This window comes from Myotis nattereri, assembly GCF_964212035.1.
Source record: "Myotis nattereri genome assembly, chromosome: 3".
In the NCBI taxonomy this organism is placed as follows: Eukaryota; Metazoa; Chordata; class Mammalia; order Chiroptera; family Vespertilionidae; genus Myotis; species Myotis nattereri.
In genome coordinates, this window is record NC_138077.1 from 146,355,020 (window position 1) to 146,374,669 (window position 19,650).

The 19,650-nt window shown below is 45.1% G+C and overlaps 1 protein-coding gene across 1 annotated transcript in view; it reads left to right on the plus strand.

Annotated features, from left to right (window-relative positions):
* Positions 1–7,274: 7,274 nt before the first annotated feature.
* Positions 7,275–19,650, plus strand: part of TGFBR3 (transforming growth factor beta receptor 3) — a 195,517-nt gene continuing 183,141 nt past the window's right edge. The window contains exon 1 of the mRNA XM_081087765.1: positions 7,275–7,512. The gene's annotated coding sequence lies outside the window, so the exon portion shown is untranslated. The remainder of the gene's footprint in view (positions 7,513–19,650) is intronic.

Here is a 19,650-nt window from a genome sequence, read left to right on the forward strand (position 1 = left end):
GGGAGTGAGATGGGTATGTGGGGGTCACATAAGAATTTCTAAAATGAGGAGTGTTATACTATGTTTGGAAGTTGATGGAATAATCTGAGAGAGAGAAATCTGAGGATGCAGGTGAGTGAGGAATTACTACAGGGTGAGAGTCCTTTTGTAGTTGAAGAAATGGAATCCAGGGCACAGGTGGAGGGAGCAGGGCCAATTCATCCAGGTTAACAAGAGAGAAATCAGAGCAGAGAAAAATAGACACAGATAAACTGGCAGATGTGATGGTAGGGAAGTGAGGATATTTTCTTCTGAGGGAATATCTATCTATCTATCTATCTATCTATCTATCTATCTATCTATCTATCGATATTTTGAGAAAGAAAGAAAGAGAGAAACTTTGTTTTGTTGTTCCACTCATTTATGCATTCATTGGCTGATTCTTGTATTTGCCCTGAGCAGGAATCAAACCTGCACCTTGGCATAATGGGATGATGCTCTAACAAATTGAGCTCCCCAGCGAGGGTGAGGGCTTCAATGTTTTTAAATAATATAAGAAGCAAGGTCATCAGTTGAGTTCGAGTAGGAGGTAGAAGGCATTGAAGATCTGAGGGAAGAGGAAAAGTAAAATAAACCTGTTGGGGAATAAGAGAGTGAGCTGATAAAGAAAATACAGTAGGATTACTGAGCAGTGCTAAGAGCCCATTGAGGATTGTGGTCATACATTTATAGTGAGACTAGTTATGTTTGTGGATAGAAAAGGCAGTAGGGACAATGGTTTAGAGATCCTGGCAGAGTCAAAGAATTGCTGGAATCAAGATACTAGAGGCAATGAGTTGGGACAATCGAGATTGGTGGTCAGAGAGGAATGCTTGAAATAAGTGGAGCAGTTACTTCTAATGAAGATGATCTGGACATGATCACTGTACTAGGTGACCAAAGTAGGGTAGAAGATCAGGACGCAGGAAGGGAGGAAGTCAAGGAACTGAGAGGCCAGATTTTTCCAGAGGGGAACTGTACAAGGGATTTTACTGTTGATTGGTCATAAATTCTAGAGGGCAAACTGAAAGGGTTTGGAAGGTTGAGAAAAAGAGAGATTGAATTAGGTTAGGGGACATTCAGGGCCATAGGATGACAAGGGTCTAGGTGATGAGCAATGATTTAGAAGACCTGGGCATCTTATGGAGACTGATGGAAACAGCCATGTGAGATCCTCATATGTGTGCAGGACCCAGTCAAGAAACTCTCCTCCTTAGATAGGCCATTAATAGGCCTAAGCAGAGTAAGAAAAATGGGCCAGATATAGAAGGTCACCAGGGCAGAAGACAAAGGGACAAAACTTGAAAACAAGGATCTCACCCCCAGGGAAACCTTTTCTCCTCTAGCATATGGCTGGTCACGTGGTCTGGACCCTCCCCTGACCTTTCCTCCCTGGCATGTGGCTTATCATGCAGCAGACTCCCTTGGTGGAGGAACAAAGGGCTGAAGAGTGGCCTCATTCCATGCCCATTCAGGTCCTTGCATTACCATCTCGTTAAGAATTGACCCTTAAGGATAACATCTAGGCCTCATTTGTGTTTCAGCTCCAGGTCCAGAAAAGCAGGAAAACCAAACAACTGATGTCATGGCTGACATCAGGATCAAATGCACTGACTAATGACCTCCTGCTCAGGCACTAATCAATCTGTGGAGACCAGGACCCGGAAAGGACACACCTGGAATGCTGATGAATATTCTATTGAGATCCTCCCCTAAAATCCTTGCCCTTAGAAGCCTTTAGGATGGAGGACCCAGTCTCTCTCTCTCTCTCTCTCTCTCTCTCTCTCTCTCTCTCTCCCTCTCCCTTGCATTTCCCCATCCCCTTCCTCCAGGCAAGTTTTCCTTCTCTCTTTCTCCTAAGCTCCTTTTGCTTCTGTGACTTGTTTCCTGAGCCCATTTCTTCTAGAGCTCACTTCTATCTCTGTGACTTTCTAAATAAACTTTTGCTTGTGTTTGAGTCTTGGATCTGAATTCTTTCTTAGCCAGGAGTCAAGTACCAATGTTCCTACACTGAGGTCCACTCTGACTCCAGCCTAACACCTGGTGCCATTTTGGCACCACCACCTAGATTACATGTTAAAAGAACAGTGAGTGACCTAAAGAAATGTTGTAGCAGGTAATTTCATAACCAATACATGGAAATGCCCACTTTCAAAATATGTTGGGAAATAACATTTAAAAGGCCAAACTTCCAACAAGGTCTTTCACAGAGTAAGTGCTCACTAATAACAGAGGGTCAATAATAATAATAGCAGTAATAATTTTTAAATTTGGGTGTTTTTAGTAGAGTTTCAGCATTTCTTGTGTTTGTTAAAATGAAGGCAAGATTTGTAACAATCTCGAATATTAATAAGTGTTCTCCTCTTCTTTTTTTTGGTCCCCCTGAATACAAAACCACATGTGTGTATCTTGTGATTTTTTTTCTTCTTCTCCAGGCCAAAACAAAAGTTCTCTCTAGTGCAGCCCTGTTGGGGCAGGGGTGGGGGGAGTCAGAGGGAAGTCTTACCTCTGTAATCCCTGCTCCCCAGGCGGGAGAGCAGAGGCTCCATCACATCCCCTCCAGAACTAGGACCATGGGGGCCTCAGGGGGGTTCTGCTGTTACTTTGAAATGGCCTGAGGTTTCCTGCTTTGTCAGAATCCCCGCTGAGGGGGAAATTGAAGGTGCATTGTGGAAACCTCCACTGGAGCACAGGAAATGACAAGTTTGCAGGAACTCATGGTTACTGTAAGGGAATTTGCTTTGGATTTTATTTCCTAGTTCTCTGAAGAATCCCCCAGGCCTGAATCAGGTGTCTGTTTGGGGCTCTACTCTGCATACGGATTTATCTGATAGTATTTTTTTTTCTTTCATTAATTTGAAATTTGCCAGCTGCAAATTTTATCAGTGAAAACCAAATTCTCATCTTGGATACAGATATAGAAAATGTGGTTTTAGATTATGGCCTTAGATTACGGTGATGTATAAAACACCTACAGGCATGAACTGGAATCTTTATGGGCACATTTTAGAAATAAAGCAGTAAATCTGTCTGTAATAATGGGTCAGCCAAGCAGAAAACAGGAGCACATGCTGTAGTTTGTAGACGGGTATCCTGTCACAACGATTTTGGGACATTTGGTTCATGTTCTGTCACACATTCTTAAGGGTAGTTATGCAATTGCCTCCAAGATGTTGGCTGTTTCAGACAAACTTTTAAATTGGTGTCTCTTCTCCCCTCTTCACTGGGTGAAAGGAATCTATTTTTATGTGGCGGTAGGGGTGGGTAGGTAATATTTCTCCTAAACAAACTTCGGTTTCTACCTTTTGAAACTTTTAAAGAATCGCGCTTTTAAAACGGAAGACTCTCTGTGAGTGGAGGGGCTCCCTTTCACCTGTTCCCAGCACCAAGTAGAGGTTCAGAGTAGACTCTGGAGCCAGCACCGGCTCTACCACTTGTGTGACTTTGGGCAAGTTACTTAACCTCTCTATACATCATTTTCTAATCTGTAAAACTGAAACGAGGGTCCTTATGACTGATTACATTTAAATCCTAGCTCTAGAAATCATCTCTCCTTTCTCTCTCTCTCTCTCTCTCTCTCTCTCTCTCTCTCTCTTTCTCGGAGTGTGCAGGAGGCAACCAATCGATGTGTTTCTCTCACATTGATATTTCTCTCTGTCTTTCCCTCTCTTTTCCATTCTCTAAAAATAAAAATAAAAAAAATCAATGGAAAAATATCCTCCGGTGAGGATTAAAAAAAAAAAAAAGACACTAGCCCAGACCTGACTAACGGTCTCCAGGTCTGGAACCCTGGCAGGCTAAAGACAACATCTTGACTAAGTTATCTTTCTGCTCCTGAGCCTAAGGGTGGAACAACCCCCAGGCTACTTTCCCATGAGCCCCGTGTAAGAACAGACTTCAGAGCTGTCCTCAAGATCTGAAGAAATGATTTATCCTCCTTCCCTCACCTCTGACCTATCAACTTCCAGCATGACCCTGAACCCCTAATCCAGGGAGACTTGCGATCTTGCCCTATGTAACTTGTGACTACACACCACTGGGAGTTGTCTTTAGAGCATAAGCTCCTGCCTCTGGATTGGCTAAGTCAATATCAAACTATATTTCTTTCCATACTGCAAACTCTTGCATTTCTTTGGGTCAGCACGAGCAGGCAGACAGACTCTACATTAGGGTCCTGGTAACAAAACAAGGATAATAAAATTGTTATAAGGATTGAATAAATTAGAATTTGTAAAGAGCAAAGCATATGCTAAGTACCACCTGAAGACTTGTTTAAAAAAAAAAACACAACAAAACACTGAATGATTTTTTCTGGTGATACAGCCTCTCAGAAATTTGAGGTGTTTGCTTCTGTAAGGAACAGAAACATGTTATTATGACTTTGTTCAGTTGTCTGCTAATCCACAGTCTGGAGGCATGCCAGTGAATATGAATCACCATAAAGGAGCAGGTCCCTACTTATAGGTGGGGAGATCCCTTGGGAGAAACACAGCCTCCGTAAATCACGGAGACTCTTCTGTCAGATGTTTTCATACAAGTGAGATAAAGTGCACCTCTTTATGTAACCCTCCAGCTTACAATTCTTTCTGAAATAATTTGGAACAATGACCAAGTCACCACCTGGGACCAAAGGAAGCTTGTGTCTTACAGTAATAAATACTGTAACCTGAACATAGTCCAAGTTCCTAAGAAACCAATGAAAGCACAGGATTCATCTTCTTAGGAATCAGTTAATAAAAGGTAGGGGAACCCTGTTTCTAGAGCGTTGCTAGAGAACTAAAAATTTAAGTTTATTTTAAGCCTTTGTTCTATGCTTCAGGTGTCTGGATTTCTGCAAATAATATCACATTATTAGTGTAAAGATTTAAAGAGAAAAACGACTCTGTAGACTGTTAATTTTGTAAAAACTGACACAAATTCTCTTCTTCCACATCATTTACAGAAACTAATTAAATAGCCTAGAATTTTAAAAATGTTTTGAAGAAAAAAAAAAATCCCAACCTCCCCCTGATCCCAACCTTTCATTTTGCCAATATGTAAAGATCTTGTAGTTGAACACTTGGGCTCAGAGCTAGAAGGGTGTGGGTTTGAGTCCTCCCACTTATTAGCTATACTATGCTGGCAAGTCGTCAGGCCTCAGTATATGTGCAGGTTTGTGGACAGCCTTCTAGGGCTGTGGGAAGTAAATCTGTCCGAATGCATAGAGTGCTTAGGACTCTGCCTGGCACAGAGAAACTCCCTGCTCAGCAGATGCTGATGGTTACACCATTGAGAGCCTGGCCCCTTGGTGAACAGTCACTTCATCACTCTTTAATGACAGGACACTCCTAAGTTTTCTAGGACTCGGTTATTCTCTCTCTTCTTCTACTATGCCATTTTATTTAGAAATGAGAAAGCCTTAACATGATTGATACGTTTAAATGTAGGATTAAATATTCACACCCAGTTCAAGTGTTCATGCCTACACTTGAAACTAAAAGGACAATTTGAGGCATGAATACTATGTGTAATTTGAGTCTTTGGGAAATCTAACATCTTAAATCTAGAGAGATTATATCAAAGCTCAGGCAAACTCCACCTAGACGGTTGGTTCCTTCAGGGTATTGTGCCTACGTGTGTCTCCAAGGCCCAGCTCAAGCCTCTCACAGTAGATGCTCAGTAGCACCGGGAAGGAATGAATGGTTCATTGGGAAGGCTTCTGCAGTGAGTCCAGGTGACCAACGATGACGGGACCTTTGTGAAAAGTTTCTCCATTTGGGTGATTCTCTATGAGGAGGGACCAAACAGAAAGGATGAGACATACCTCCCTTTCTCTCAAAGTAGGCAAATCCAATAACTTCCCAAATAATAATATAAGTAATAATATAGAATGCCTCCCTATCCCACTCGCAAACACATCCAAGGTTTGGGTCCTGATACTTTAAAACTGGAAGAGGTCTCCTAGGCCAACCTCCTCAGATTACAAAGGAGAAAAGAGATGTGGAGAGTTTAAGCTCTTTGTCCAAAGTCCCACAGCTAGTCTAAGGTCAGAGTCAGTACTGGAAGCCTGTCTCTATAACCTATCAGCCATGGTAATTTCACTGGCCTCTTCCTAAAACACTGTCCTGTGATTACACACACACACACACACACACACACACACACACACGTATGTCTTTTTAAAAACATTTTTATTATTGATTTCAGAGAGGAAGAGAGAGATAGAAACATCAATGATGAGAGAGAATCGTCGCACTGGGGATCGAGCCCGAGCCCGAGCCAGGAACCCGGGCATGTGCCCTGACCAGAAATCGAACCGAGACCTCCTGGTACATAGGTCGTCACAACCACTGAGCCACTCGGGCAAGGCAGTGTCCTGTGACTTAAGCGCATCTTTTAAAAGAAAAACGGGGTGTAAACAAGGGTATGAGAGCGGTGTTCTGGTTGCTGCCTTCATCAACTCTTGCAGGGTAGTTCACGGCACATGTGCCGCAGACAGGCTGGTTTACATCGCGCCAACCGTAGGACAGCGTCCGTCACCAGCTGCGCTGACCTCGCTCCCTTACTGTATTAACTTATTTCCCGAGCGGGGGGCCGGCTGGGGAACGCACTCTCCGCTGTCAGAGACCCGGAGGCAGGAGCCCACGGGCGCCCAACATCAGCGCGCATCTTGAGACAACAGGCAGGACTGGAGGTGGGAAAAACAAACAGGGACACAATGCGTGCAGGGGGCGTGGGCTGGGGAGTGGGCAAAAGGGTGTGATCAAATGACTGGAGGTTTTAGAATTTTTACATCAAAACGGAGGGAACCAAATAAAAGCCCAAACTCCTCCAGTGAGCCCTGGACAGTTTGTGGGACCTAGCTTGAGGGAGCGATCTCTGCAGCTGGCAACCGAGTACCTGTGCCCTCCCACCCCAATCTTCCTGGAGGAATGGGACCCCCACCGGTCGCCCAACCTGGGCGCGCAGCGGCCCGCTGCTCCGCGTGTTCCTCCTCTTCCTCTCTCCTCTGTCCGAAGGGAAACGCAGGCTCGAGCCGCGGTCGGTGCTCATCCATCAGTCCGGGAGGAAAAGGGGGAGGAGAGAGGAGGCGGCGGCGGGAGGAGGAGTTTCTCCGCGGCCCGGAGCCGCGGTGGGGCCGGCGGAGGAGGAGCGCCCTTCCCCCCGCGCGCTGATTGCTGTGGCGTCCTGCCCGTCCCCGCCCGCGTGTGTGAGGCTGGGGAGTGCGCTGGTCGGCCCGATGGGGGTAATCGAGGGTTTCGGGGACGCCGAGCGGCGCTTTCCTTTTCCTAGTGAGTGAGGGAGGGAAGTCGGTGGCTGTCGTGCGCGGCCACTTTCCCTGCGTGGTCCCCGGAGCTCCCTGCAGGCGGTGAAAGTCCCGGCGGGTCCGGATGGCGTAGTTTGGCCGCGGCAGCAGCTGCAGGAGCTCGCCGCCGAGCGCTGGGCCGGGGAACTTTCCTCCGCTTCCCTCCAACTTGCAGCGGGTGGATCTCCGCTTGACACACCGCCTCCGAGGTACGTGCCGGCCCGGCCCGCGGCTCCGCAGCCCGCGCCGGGACCCCCGGGCACGCCGCTAGCTCAGCAGCACCGCCCCGGCCGCGGGCTCTGCAGGCTGCGCGGTGCCTGTTGGCGCTGCTCGGGGCTCCGTGCCTGCTCCACGGCCGGCGTCGCTCCGGCCGCCCGGACCCCGGGGCTTGGCCGGGTGGCGCTGGTCGGGCGCCGAGGAGCCAGGACCCGCTGCCGGCGGTGCGTGGGGAGCAGACGCCCCGGGCGGGCAGAGCTCGGGCGATGCGCGGTGCAGACCTCTCCCCCACGCCCGCCGTCATCCCGCTTCTCCGCGGCTGCTTAGGGCTCCCGCGGGACGCGCGGGCCACTTCCCACGGAGCGCGTGACAGCGCCGGTGGGAAGGGTTGTTGTGGGTTTGCCCGCAGTTGCCGCTGCGGAGGCTGCAGCCGTGGGACCCGGGCTCCGGAGGGACCTCGCTGCGCGCCCCGCCGGCCGCACCCTCAGGCGCACGCTGTGGGCGGCGCGGAGCCCCGCAGCCCGGAGCCCCAGCGGGGAACGTCCTCTCCCCCTCCCCCCTGTAACTCATTAGCTGCCTTTCCCAGTTTACGTTGAAGGCATTTCTTGCTCATTTGGTTAGAACAAGCTTGGAAATCTCAGGCTGTTGCTAGGAGAATCTGCTTGCAATCTTGTTCTTATTAGGGCATTTGCCCACTTTCCATGACCGCGTAGTGCAGGGAACCGGCTTGTCCAGCGTGAATTGCCGAAGCAGAGTAGCACTTCATGGATTTAGGGTTTACAACACCAGCTCAGAGCAGAGAATCGCTCCATTCCCTTAGCTGTGGGATGGGGATCCTAACAGTCCTGGCCTCCTCGGGTTGCTGTGTTGGTGCTGCCTGTCCCGAGCCCAGAGGTGACAGGGGAGCGCGAGGCGGGTAGGGGATGGTAGGACTTAACAGACAGACAGAGAAGGGGAGCCGGGCATTTTCTGAACTCCGTCGCCAAGAGAAGTAAGCGAGCGGTTAGGGAGGGTGGCAGTCTCTACCAGTAGCAAAGCGCATGTCAAGACCTTTTAATTTTTCTGAGATGGTGGTACTTTAGCCTGCAAGCAGTTACTTAAGTGTGAAACGAGCAATTTCTTTTGAGTAATAATCATAGCTACCGTTTACTGAGCCCACACTCTGTGCCAGAGGCTCTTAAATGCCTTTCCGACCCAGTTGCACTTCATCTTCACACCAGCTCTTTGGTAAAAACATTAACAGTTCCATTTTACAGATTAAGACACTAAGGTTAGTTACTTGCCCAAGCTCCTACACAACTTTCTATGAGTTCTGACTCCAGTTAGTCAGTCAGCAGAGAGTGGCAAGTACAGATTTGTATGCATGAACCCAGGCTTTTCTCCTATTGTTTAGCTTCCCATTTGTGTTGAACACATATCCCTCCAAACACAGATAGGGTGTCTGTGGTTAATTTAGGTGATATACTTATGGGGGTGCCAAATCACAGCTCCTTTGAAACTGGCTCCAAGTAATTATATGTAGAACTCTGATTTGTGTTAATGAACATGGACCTTTATTCTTCATTTCTTTTATTAATTCGCCAGACATTGTTGGTCAGCATCACTTGTCTTCCCTAGGAAACAGCTTGGGGTTGGCACAAGAGGCAGGGAAATAATTCTTATCCCCTCAAGGGCTATTAAAGTGAAATTGATTTCATGCCATTGTGTCAGTTAAAGGATGTTGCTCTGTTTCTTGGTGCTCTCTGCTGTTGGCTTTAATTCTGCATTGTTTAGTGTTTCAAGGCTTCAGCATATTTTTTTGCCCTTCAGTTTGTCTTTCTCATTTGTCAGCTTTAATTTTTCCTGTTTTGATGGAATCTGACCGTTACATGGCAGCTCTGCTTAACAACTGTTGATCCAGCTCATGTTTTTAAATATAAAAGTCACCAACTTACTTTTGAACGCCAGCACTTCAAAGGCAACCCCTGAGGAATTCATTGTTATTTTGAGTATTAGCCAACAGGGGGAGCATAACACACTATTGATGTCTATTAGGCCAGTAAACCAGTTTTTACGGTAATAAGCACACATTTTAGAAGTGGGAAATATTTTGTATTTATCTAGCAAAATAACCAAGTTGCTTTCTGAGTTTACAATGGAGAACTGGGTTTAATTTCAACTGATGACAATGAGAATGACCTTGAGGACAAGGCCTATATGTATATATTGGATATGTGTCAACTCTGTGGTGGCTGGACAGATGTTAAATACATATGTAATTTTTCCCCATTTGTTTTCCTAAGAGTTGATTGTAAAGTAGCTTTGTGTATTTTGAATAATATTTTAAGTTATTGAGGAAAACTGGGAGTCCAGAGAGACCCCTTGTGAATCTTTTTGCAATGATCTTCATTTGTCTCTTGTAGAAAGCTGCATGTAGTGAATTTGTTCTCAGGGAGGCCAGTATGCTCAAAATCCTATGATTATAATTTTTCATTAACATTTTCCAAGTGCAAGACAATAAGGGATTCCTCAGAAGCTTATATTTTAGTGTAGTATGTTCAGAAGTGTCATGTTTGTCTAGTATAGGTGTGATGTGTCTAAAGACACTCATACCTGTAAGTATAATGTAAACCATATTAAAGAGGTAACATGTTTTGAAAACAGTCAAACTGATTTTTAAAAAAGGTTTCTGATCTTTGCAGTTTTGTAGGCCAGTTTCCTTTCTTGTTGCTTATGCATCAGGTATTATTGACTTAACTTTATTTCATTTACCAAGTTAGGGTCAAGGGGATTTTTTTAAAAAATATATTTTATTAATTTTTTTACAGAGAGAAAGGGAGAGGGATAGAGAGTTAGAAACATCAATGAGAGAGAAACATTGATCAGCTGCCTCCTGCACACTCCCTACTGGTGATGTGTCCGCAACCAAGGTACATGCCCCTGACCGGAATCGAACCCAGGACCCTTGAGTCCACAGGCTGACGCTCTATCCACTGAGCCAAACCGGTTAGGGTGGGTCAAGGGGATTTTATTTTAAAATAACTTTCAGATTTAGTTTCTTCTTTTTAAATCTCAGTATTGCACTTACACTTTAGAGTAGCATTTTATTTAGGATTTAATTTAATCTTCTGTGCTCTCGTCCAGTTTACTCCGATTCAGCAAACATTCATCAGACCCCAGCTCCCTAATTGGCTCATGGCTCCTGGTCTTAGAGTTTGGCAAATTAGTTGTCCCCTTTCAGTCCTCTGATAGCAGGGAGCCAAGATGCCTTAAGGCTTCCGGGTGCCATTGTAGTAGACAGCCTTTATAGACAGACAAAATTGATTTGTTTAGAGGAAAGTATTGTCCCATTCTTTTTTTAAGGCTCAAAGGAATTAATCTTTCCCTTTTGCATGCAAACTTGGTGGTTGTATCTTGTAAAAAGCAGGTGACTGCTGGCTTTTCTAAGGACAGAATCTGGGTCTAAGCGCCCAGAGCCGAAGGACTCTTAAAAAGTTTTTATTGATTTCAGATAGAGGGAGGGAGGGGAGAGAGAGAGAGAGAGAAAAAGAGAGAGAGAGAGAGAGAGAGAGAGAGAGAGAGAGAGAGAGAGAGAGAGAAAGAAAGAAACATTGATGTGATTAATCAGCTGCCTCCTGCACACTCACTGCTGGGGATTGAGCCACACCAGCCCAGCCAAAGGTCCCTTGATGTCCTTTGAGTACTAAGAAGGTGATCACTCTGACTTCTTTTGTACTAAGTGTTGACCGATTTCCTGGGTTCGAAATCTGTAGTAAGTTCTGACTTTACATTTCTTCTTCTTTTTTTTAAAGCCTTACCTGAGGATATTTTCCCAATGATTTTTAAAAACAGTGGAAGAGAGAGGGAAAGACAGGGAGGAATATCGATGTGAGAGAAACACATTGATTGGTTGCTTCTTGCAGGAGCCCCAACCAGGGCTCAGGTCAGGGAGGAGCCTGCAACCAAGGTATATGTCCTTGACCTAAATCGAACCCGAAACCTGGACCTTTCGGCCCATAGGCTGACGCTCTTTCCACTAAGCCAAACTGGCTAGGGCCTGACTTTACATTTCAAGCTTCACAGACTGAACAGTTAGAATTTAAAGGCTGACTGGTAAGTATTAACATTGCTGTAATATTTTTCCTGGATGAATTTGCTTTGTGGTCATTTTGAATTCTTCTTGATAGTCCACTTTGAAAATTTTTTTTGCCTTCTTTCCTTGCTCTTGGGCAAAAACTAATTGTAATTCTCAGGTTCATTAATGAGAATTTTTTTCTCTTAAGCTATTATCATTATTATTATTATTATTATTATTATTATTATTTTTACATCCATTTGTTGTTCCACTTATGTGTGCATTCATTAGTTGTTTCTTGTATGTGCTCTGGTCGGGGGTCGAACCCACAATCTTGGAGTATCGGGACAATGCTCTAACCAACTGAGTTACCCGGCTAGGGCTCTCTTAAATTATTTAAAAAATGTTATTGTTGCTGTTTCATTCTGTCTGCTGGAGCATTTTCCTTATATTTTTAAACTTCTTTTGAAATTTTAAAACTTAGACAATTTTAACTACTTTTTGAAATTTGCATAACTCAAGTTAGGCAAAATGTAAAAGTAATCTTGTATTGCTTCTAGGAACATGGACAGTTAGGAGTGAAAATGTGAATCTAGGTTATAGGAAAAGCTAGCCTTTCACAAATAACAGTTAGCCTTTAATAATTTCAGTGAGGGCGCTTGTGGCTTTGGAAGAGTATCACTGCAGCAAGCGCCATGGCAGCGACTTCTCTGGTTCTGCATCTTCAGGGTAACGCTTGGAATCATAGCATTGTCTCTGTAGCATGTCATGAAACACAAGCTATTGCCAACTTGTTGGGATTCTAGTCAAGCTGAAATCAACACAGCTTGGAAGGGCCTTCAGGGAAGGATCTGGGTCCATTTCTCGGGCTCTGCCCATTTCTAGATTTTTGGTTTTATATCTTTTGAAATAGCACACTTGTTTGCTCACTGACATTGAGCTTTCTTTTTTCTGTTTGCAAGGCCCTTGCACAGATTTAGCACAGATTTCGAGCATTCTTCTCTTAGGGAAGAGTATGATTCTCACTCTTAACCAAGATGTGTGCAGTGGTTAGTGTTTGATGCAACAGTCTTAAAAATTTAGTGTGAGGCCAATCTCATTTGGACTTTATTCAATTTTTATTTTTTTAAATTCTTCAGTTTTCTGGGCCAAACATCAAGGAAGACTTAATAGGCTGACAACTACAGGTATACCTACAAGGGATGGAGGCCATATTTAAAATTGAGATTGTTCCCGAAGATCTGAAACGTGGGTCTCAGAACCATGCCCAGAGGTCATCCTGATATGTCCTGCTTAAGGTAGATTACCATCTGGTGTTTGTGCTGAAAGTTTCTTCAAGTCTGGGGAGAAAGAAGGCTGAGAGATAGTAGAGTTCAATTTTAGTATTTAATGTTAAATTGTTGCAAAATAATAATTTATTTTTTAATTTAAATTTTATTTATTGATGCATTCATTGGTTGCTTCTTGTATGTGCCCTGACCGGAGATTGAACCTGCAACCTTGTAATGTTGGGACGACTCTTCAACCAACTGAGCTATCTGGCCAGGGCTGCCACAATCATCATTTAGAGTTAAGTCTGAAATGTTAGCTCTGTCTTTACTTTAAGGAAAAGGAGAGTAAGCAGAAGGATATACTCTCCCTACCTCTTGGACACTGGATGCTGGGGAAAGGTGGGCGTCAGAGTTGGGTGCCTTTTGAAGAAGGAAGACTCACCTGATTGTCTGTCTCTCCAGGTGCATACTTCATTTCCCTGCTTCACACTGAAGGTCAGGTTTGTGTGTGAAATTGCAGATGGACCATTTGTAAAAACACATTGAAGTGGATTAGTCCTTGAAAAAATGACCTTTAGAAAACAGTGTTTACAAATACTAGTCCTTGAGCTTTGTTGTTGATCAGATTACCCTGGGAGATGGCCTGTAGTCTTACAAGCTTGATGACTCAACCGCCATTGATAGTAAGAACACCTGGTGGAGAGCGTAGCAGAAGTCGGATTTCTATTTTTTAAAAATTCTTCCTATGCCATTGTATTAATGGAAATTTGGTGACTACTTAATTCCATTTGCTGTGGGAGAAGATTCCCTTTTGGGAGTATAATTTGGTTAGCATTTTTAGTGACTTACGTGCTTTGACAGTATGAAATTGGCCATTGGATGCAAAAATACACTGCTGGCTATTTGCACTTTTATTTCATAATTAACTAAGTGTATGGTGATTGCAGGAGCAGAATGTGGCCTTTTTTCAAACTTGGAAGATTATTTGAGGTAAAATACGTAGATTCAAATCTCAAAGCCCTGTGTTCACATGGGTACCCTAAGTACTTTTGTATGCCATTCCCTGCGTTATGAGTTATCTCTTTTCTGTTTTTTTTTTCTTTAAGACAAAACATAATCAAACACAAAACTCAGTGAGTATCCATAAAGGATCAATGCCTCATTTTGTTACAATAAACTTTGTGCAAATGAAATTCAACTTTGAGGGAAAGTACCATTGACTCATTGCAAACATTTTGCATCAATGTAGTGTAAGGTCTTCCCTATGTGTGTGGGAGAAGTTTCTGATCTTCTAAGTCAGTGGTCGGCAAACTGCAGCTCGCGAGCCACATGAGGCTCTTTGGCCCCTTGAGTGTGGCTCCTCCACAAAATACCGACTTCTGCGCATGGGCCACGAAGTTTCAACTGCACTGTACGTGCATGCTCGCACGTGGTATTTTGTTAGGGGGGAAAAATCCCTTTGGCATAATAATAAGGGATTTAAATGTATTCCATTGAAAACCCAAGGTATTTAGCCCTGCCCTTGTTGCTCAGTGGTTGAGTGTTGACCTATAAACCCGGAGGTCACAGTTCCATGCCGCCAGTCAAGGTACATGCCTGGGTTGCAGGCTTGATCTCCAGTAGAGACTGTGCAGGAGGCAGCCAATCCATGATTCTCTCTCATCATTGATGTTTCTGCCTCTCTCTCTCTCTCGCTCTCGCTCTCACTCTCCCTTCCTCTCTGAAATCAATTTAAAAAAAAGTATGTATTTTAAAAGAAAACCTAAGGGATTTAAATGTGTTATGTACATAGGTAAGAGGTTTGCAAAAGAAATTTTGCTAAGGTTGAGGTTCTGCAGTTGGCAACTCCTGTAACCCCAAAGATCCTGTCCTCTGAAGCCAGGAAAAAGCAGTCTGTTTCCAATTATATATCACAAAAATAGGGAAATTAGGCCAAGAAAAATGATCATTTGGTGGTTGGGTTGCTTTTTTATAGAGGGTATAGGAGAAAAGATCATTGATGCACTTAAAAAAAATCTGTTCGTTTTTATGTTGGCTTTCAAATTTTTCTCAAGCCTTCTATATTGGAAATTAAGAGTAATTTTGGAATTAACCACTCTCACCTCCTTCGTCTCCTTTTTGTTTCTCGGAGAGCAAATAGAAGAGCAGTTAGGCAGTTTCTGCTGACGCTAAGGGGTTTGGTCACAGTGTTCTGGGACTGACGGGTATTTTTGGTAAAGATGTTTCCTGATTGAACAGGACTAGGTTATGGGCTCCCAGTATCACCCCGGGGGGTTGGTGCTATGGGGTGTTGGTTGTTGTTATACTTTTTGCACTGCATTGAACAGAAACACAGTCCTGCTGGTTAGCATTATTCTGCTGGGGGAGAAAGACTAGGATGCTAGTGTGAGAAGAGTACAGAGGTGAGAAGCCTGACTGGAAGGTGGATGGTGTGTGGGTGAACGTATTGTCCTCAGCACTTGTCAGAAGCAAATGGCCTTTCTGAAAGCCTGCTGCTAGTTTCAGGATTAGTGGTCCCGTGAGACCCAGGTGTGAACTAAGAGACATCACCCCCAGAAGATCTTAGTTCCTGTTTCTCACACCTTACTCCTCCTCAGAGTGTTGAATAAAACTTTCCTGGTGGTACAGGACCTTTGATAACCAGTCTGTCAGGGCTGCTGGAGTTTAGCACTCACCACAGCCTGACTGGGTGCTAGAAAAGGGGCAAGGTGCAAAATTCTGCGCTTGTTTCAGTCAGCATCTTCCCTGCCCTCTCCCTGCTGCGTTCGCTGCTTCATCCTCCCATCTTCCCCATGTTTTATTATCTTGGCTTCCCTGAAACTACCTCTCCTGGTTCCCCCCTTACCTTCCTGATCTCTGTTCAGGTGTCCTTTTCAGTGCCTGATCCTCAGGTGTTGGCATTCTCCAAGGTTCAGTTTTCCCCTTCCCGTCTTCGTTATTTAGTTGCTCATATTTCCATGCCTCAGTGGCCACATCGATGCCAATAACTCCTTTTTGCCTCCTTGCTTCTCCCGGCCGATCACACTAACCCCACGGTGTCTTACCTTTAGCAGATCTCAGTTGGCATTTTCTTCTCCATTTGCAAATCATCATCTCACCTGCACAGGTGTCTTCCAGTTGGTTTTCTTGGCTTGAGCATCTCTGTCTCAAAGTATGTATTTATTATGGTTGATAAACACATTATAGTTGGAGAACACAGATCTGTTTTTGTTTCTTACGTTTTAAAAAGCTCTGCTGTTCCATTATCCGTGGCACGGGATGTCCAGTCATGAACAACACAGCGTTAGCCTATTTTTTCAGCCATTTTTCCTCTACTTCCTCCGTGAACCTCAGTGTGTCATCCCAGACTCCTTATGGTTTCCAAAGCGTGCCCTGCGCTTTCGTGCCCTGTTCCTTTCATACTTGTCCCCCCTCTAGCATCCCCTTCTTTCCCGTCTCTCTGGAGGCCCCCAGTTTACTCATCCAGGACTCTTTACAAGGCTCCTCCTGGCAGATGGTTGGTTGCTTCCCCCCTTAATTTCTCTTACAGCACATCTCTTGTCTCGTGAGAACTCATTTTCCTCCTCTGCCAGACTTTGGGCTTCTCTAGAGCAAGATTCTTACCATTTTTGTATCCTGAGTGTGTGTATTTGTTGGGCTTGGCGTATTTGTTGTCAAATTGAATTCTTCAACTCACTTCCAAGTCAGTTAAAGCATTGGGGAAACAGCAAGCTTATAATCGTTATGTCATAACCATAGGAAAGGCAAAGGAAATCAACACAGAGCCATAGAGTCTGGGGGTAGAGTGGGGCTCAGAAATATCCTCTTTAAGTCCCTCAAAAGGTGAGAAGAACCACGTACAGAGAAGTTATGTGGACTGCCCAAGGTCACATGGCTGGGAAATAGTGCTTCCCTCTGCCCTTCTGCGTATTCTCCACCCAATAGCCAGAATGGCCCTGATAAAACCCAAGTCAGATCATGTCATTCTTCTGCTTAAAACACTCTACCATTCCTGTCTTACTCAGAATAAAAGAAATCAAAATCCTTACAGTGATCTGTAAAGTCATACATAACCAGCCCCCGACTCCCTCGCCTGTTACTTCTTTAACCGCACTCCGGCTCACTCACTCTGCTCCATGGCCTGCTTGCCGTTTTCCTAACCCACCAGACACATTCTGTCTCAGGGCCTTTGCATGTGCTGTTTTCTTTGCTTGAAATGTTTTTCTCCTAAATAGCTACCAAGTTCACTTTCAATAGGTCCTTACTCAAAACAAAGAAACACACCAAACCAGAGGCCCTCAAATGTGTCCTTTCCTTTTTTTTTTTCTTCTGCTTTACTTGTTTTCTTAGCATTTATTTCGGTCTCATATACAATTATATATCTTGTTATAGTCTCCCCTGACTAGATGTAAGCTCCATGAGGGCAGGGATTTTTATATATTTTACTAGAGGCCCGATGCACGAAATTCGTGCAAGAATAGGCCTTCCTTCCCCCGGCTGCTGGCACTGGCTTCCCTCTGGCACCCGGGACCAGGGCTTCCCTTGCAGCCCTGGCTTCATCTGGAAGGACGTCTGGTGTAATTAGCATATTATGCTTTTATTATTATTATAGATTCCTTGTTGAATCCCCACACCTAGAACAGTCTTGACATTGAACAGGCACTTGATAAGTATCTGTTGGATGACTACATGAATACGAAGAAGCAAGCTTTTGTGTATTTCTTACAGTTAAATGTACACTTATGATATTAAAAAGGGAAAACCCTCAGGTCTGCCTGGAAGAAGGAGAATCTGATGTTTAAAAAGCCACATTCGAGGCCTGTCAGACTAGAACACTGACCTCCTTTTAGTTGTCTGACTTGAAGCAGCAACCGTGGGCTCTCCCCATCTCCCGGCCTTACAAGTGGCTTGGGAGGACTCCCGTGTTACCTCCAACAGGCTCGGGCTTGCTGTGGTTTCTGCCTGCCTGTGGTTTGCCCTTTAACCCACGGGGCTGCAAAGATGAAAAGTAAACACAGCATTAAAGGAAAGAGCGGAGAGAGAGGAGCAGACTTCCCTTGTGGCCCTGACATCTTCCCCTGGCGCTGGGCCCAGCTGCGGGGCAGCTCGCTGTACCTTCCAGCGTTGCTGCAGGGCTGTGCTCTAAGGAAAGGTCTGGAGACCACCAGGCCAGATGACTTTTGAGTTTTGCTTTGATGTTCCAATTTCTTTGAAAAGAAATGGGACGTTTCGACAGAAAGGACTTTTTAAAAATTAAATTACCATCTTAATTCTCAGGAGAGGTTTTAACCCTTCTCAAGACAGAGGGTTGCAAAGGAAATGACTGCTTCCTTCAGTCAGAGGGGCAGTGAGGAGGCGCTGCTGGGATTCAGGCCTGTGAAACCAGTGACTTACATCCAAGGCCCAGTCAGGGGCACTTTTGAAGAAGCAGCTGATGTGGAGGAAGAGCTAACGTATATAGGGTAACGGGGATGCCAGAGTGATTTGCTTCCCGCTCTTCTGCTCTTCGTGATTCCATCAGTGTGGTTCCCAGAGAGCCCGCCTCATCAGGACAGGAGGCCCAGCCAAGGAAGTCAAAGGCTGAGGAGGAAGCGATTGGCCGTGTACAAAGCCAGCAGCATAATTGAACCCTGGGGCTCAACACTATCAAATTGAAAATAAATGGTCTTGGATGGAGCTAAGTTATCAATGACCTGGTCAATAATCATAGCTACTATTTCCTGGACCCTAAGACCATAGTACAGCGGTTCTCAACCTGTGGGTCACAACCCCTTTGGCGGTCGAACGACCCTTTCACAGGGGTCGCCTAAGACCATCCTGCATATCAGATATTTACATTACGATTCCTAACAGTAGCAACATTACAGTTATGAAGTAGCAACGACAATAATTTTATGGTTGGGTCACAACATGAGGAACTGTATTTAAAGGGCCAGAAGGTTGAGAACCACTGCCATAGTAGGTATTACGTGCTTTCACATGTTGTTAACTAACTTAATCCTCATAACAACCCCATTAGGGAAATAGCATCATTACCTCTACTTTACAGATGAGGCATGGAGGTGTTTAGGAAGTTGCCCGCAGTGACACCACTAGGAAGAAGCAAGGCAGGGATTTGAACCCAGCTCAGCTGGGGGTGGCATCCCACACTTTGTGCTCTTAGGACACACCAAGTGTACTCTGCCTGCGGGGCCTTTGTACTTGCCACCCCCTGCCGGGGATGTTTTCCCATCAGATACTGTCATAGCTCTGTCTCTCACCTCTCTGCTCCCATGCCACCTCATCTGAGAGGCCTTCTAAAAAGGGTTCTGGTCACCAATTCCACTGTGAGGGAGGGGTGTTCCCCCCACACCATCAAGCAATTCTCAGACACCAGCAGGGCGTCTGGGAACTCAGATCAGTTCTGGCACTATCACTGTCTGCCAGGAGATAGCCTCAGATTCCCCAGTGTAAGGGCTCAGTCCTCTTCAGATACAGGTGCTCCTGACCTGCGGGCTATGGGTTGGAGGTCAGCTGCCCCCTCCGTAGGAGCGATGCATTTGCTACAGTGGCTCACCGAACGCAGAGAAGCATTTTACCTACTAGGTCACTGGTTTATTATAAAAGGATGTCACTCAGGAACAGCCAGATGGAAGAGACGCACAGGGCGGGGTGTGGGGAAAGGCCATGGAGCTTCCCTGCTCTCGCCAAGCACCACGCTTCCTGCATCTCCAGGTATTCACCAGCCCAGACGCTCTCCGAATCTCATCATTTTAGGTTTTTATAGGAGCTTCATCATGTAAGAATGACTGATAAAATCATTGCCCATTGGCCATTGATTTATCCTC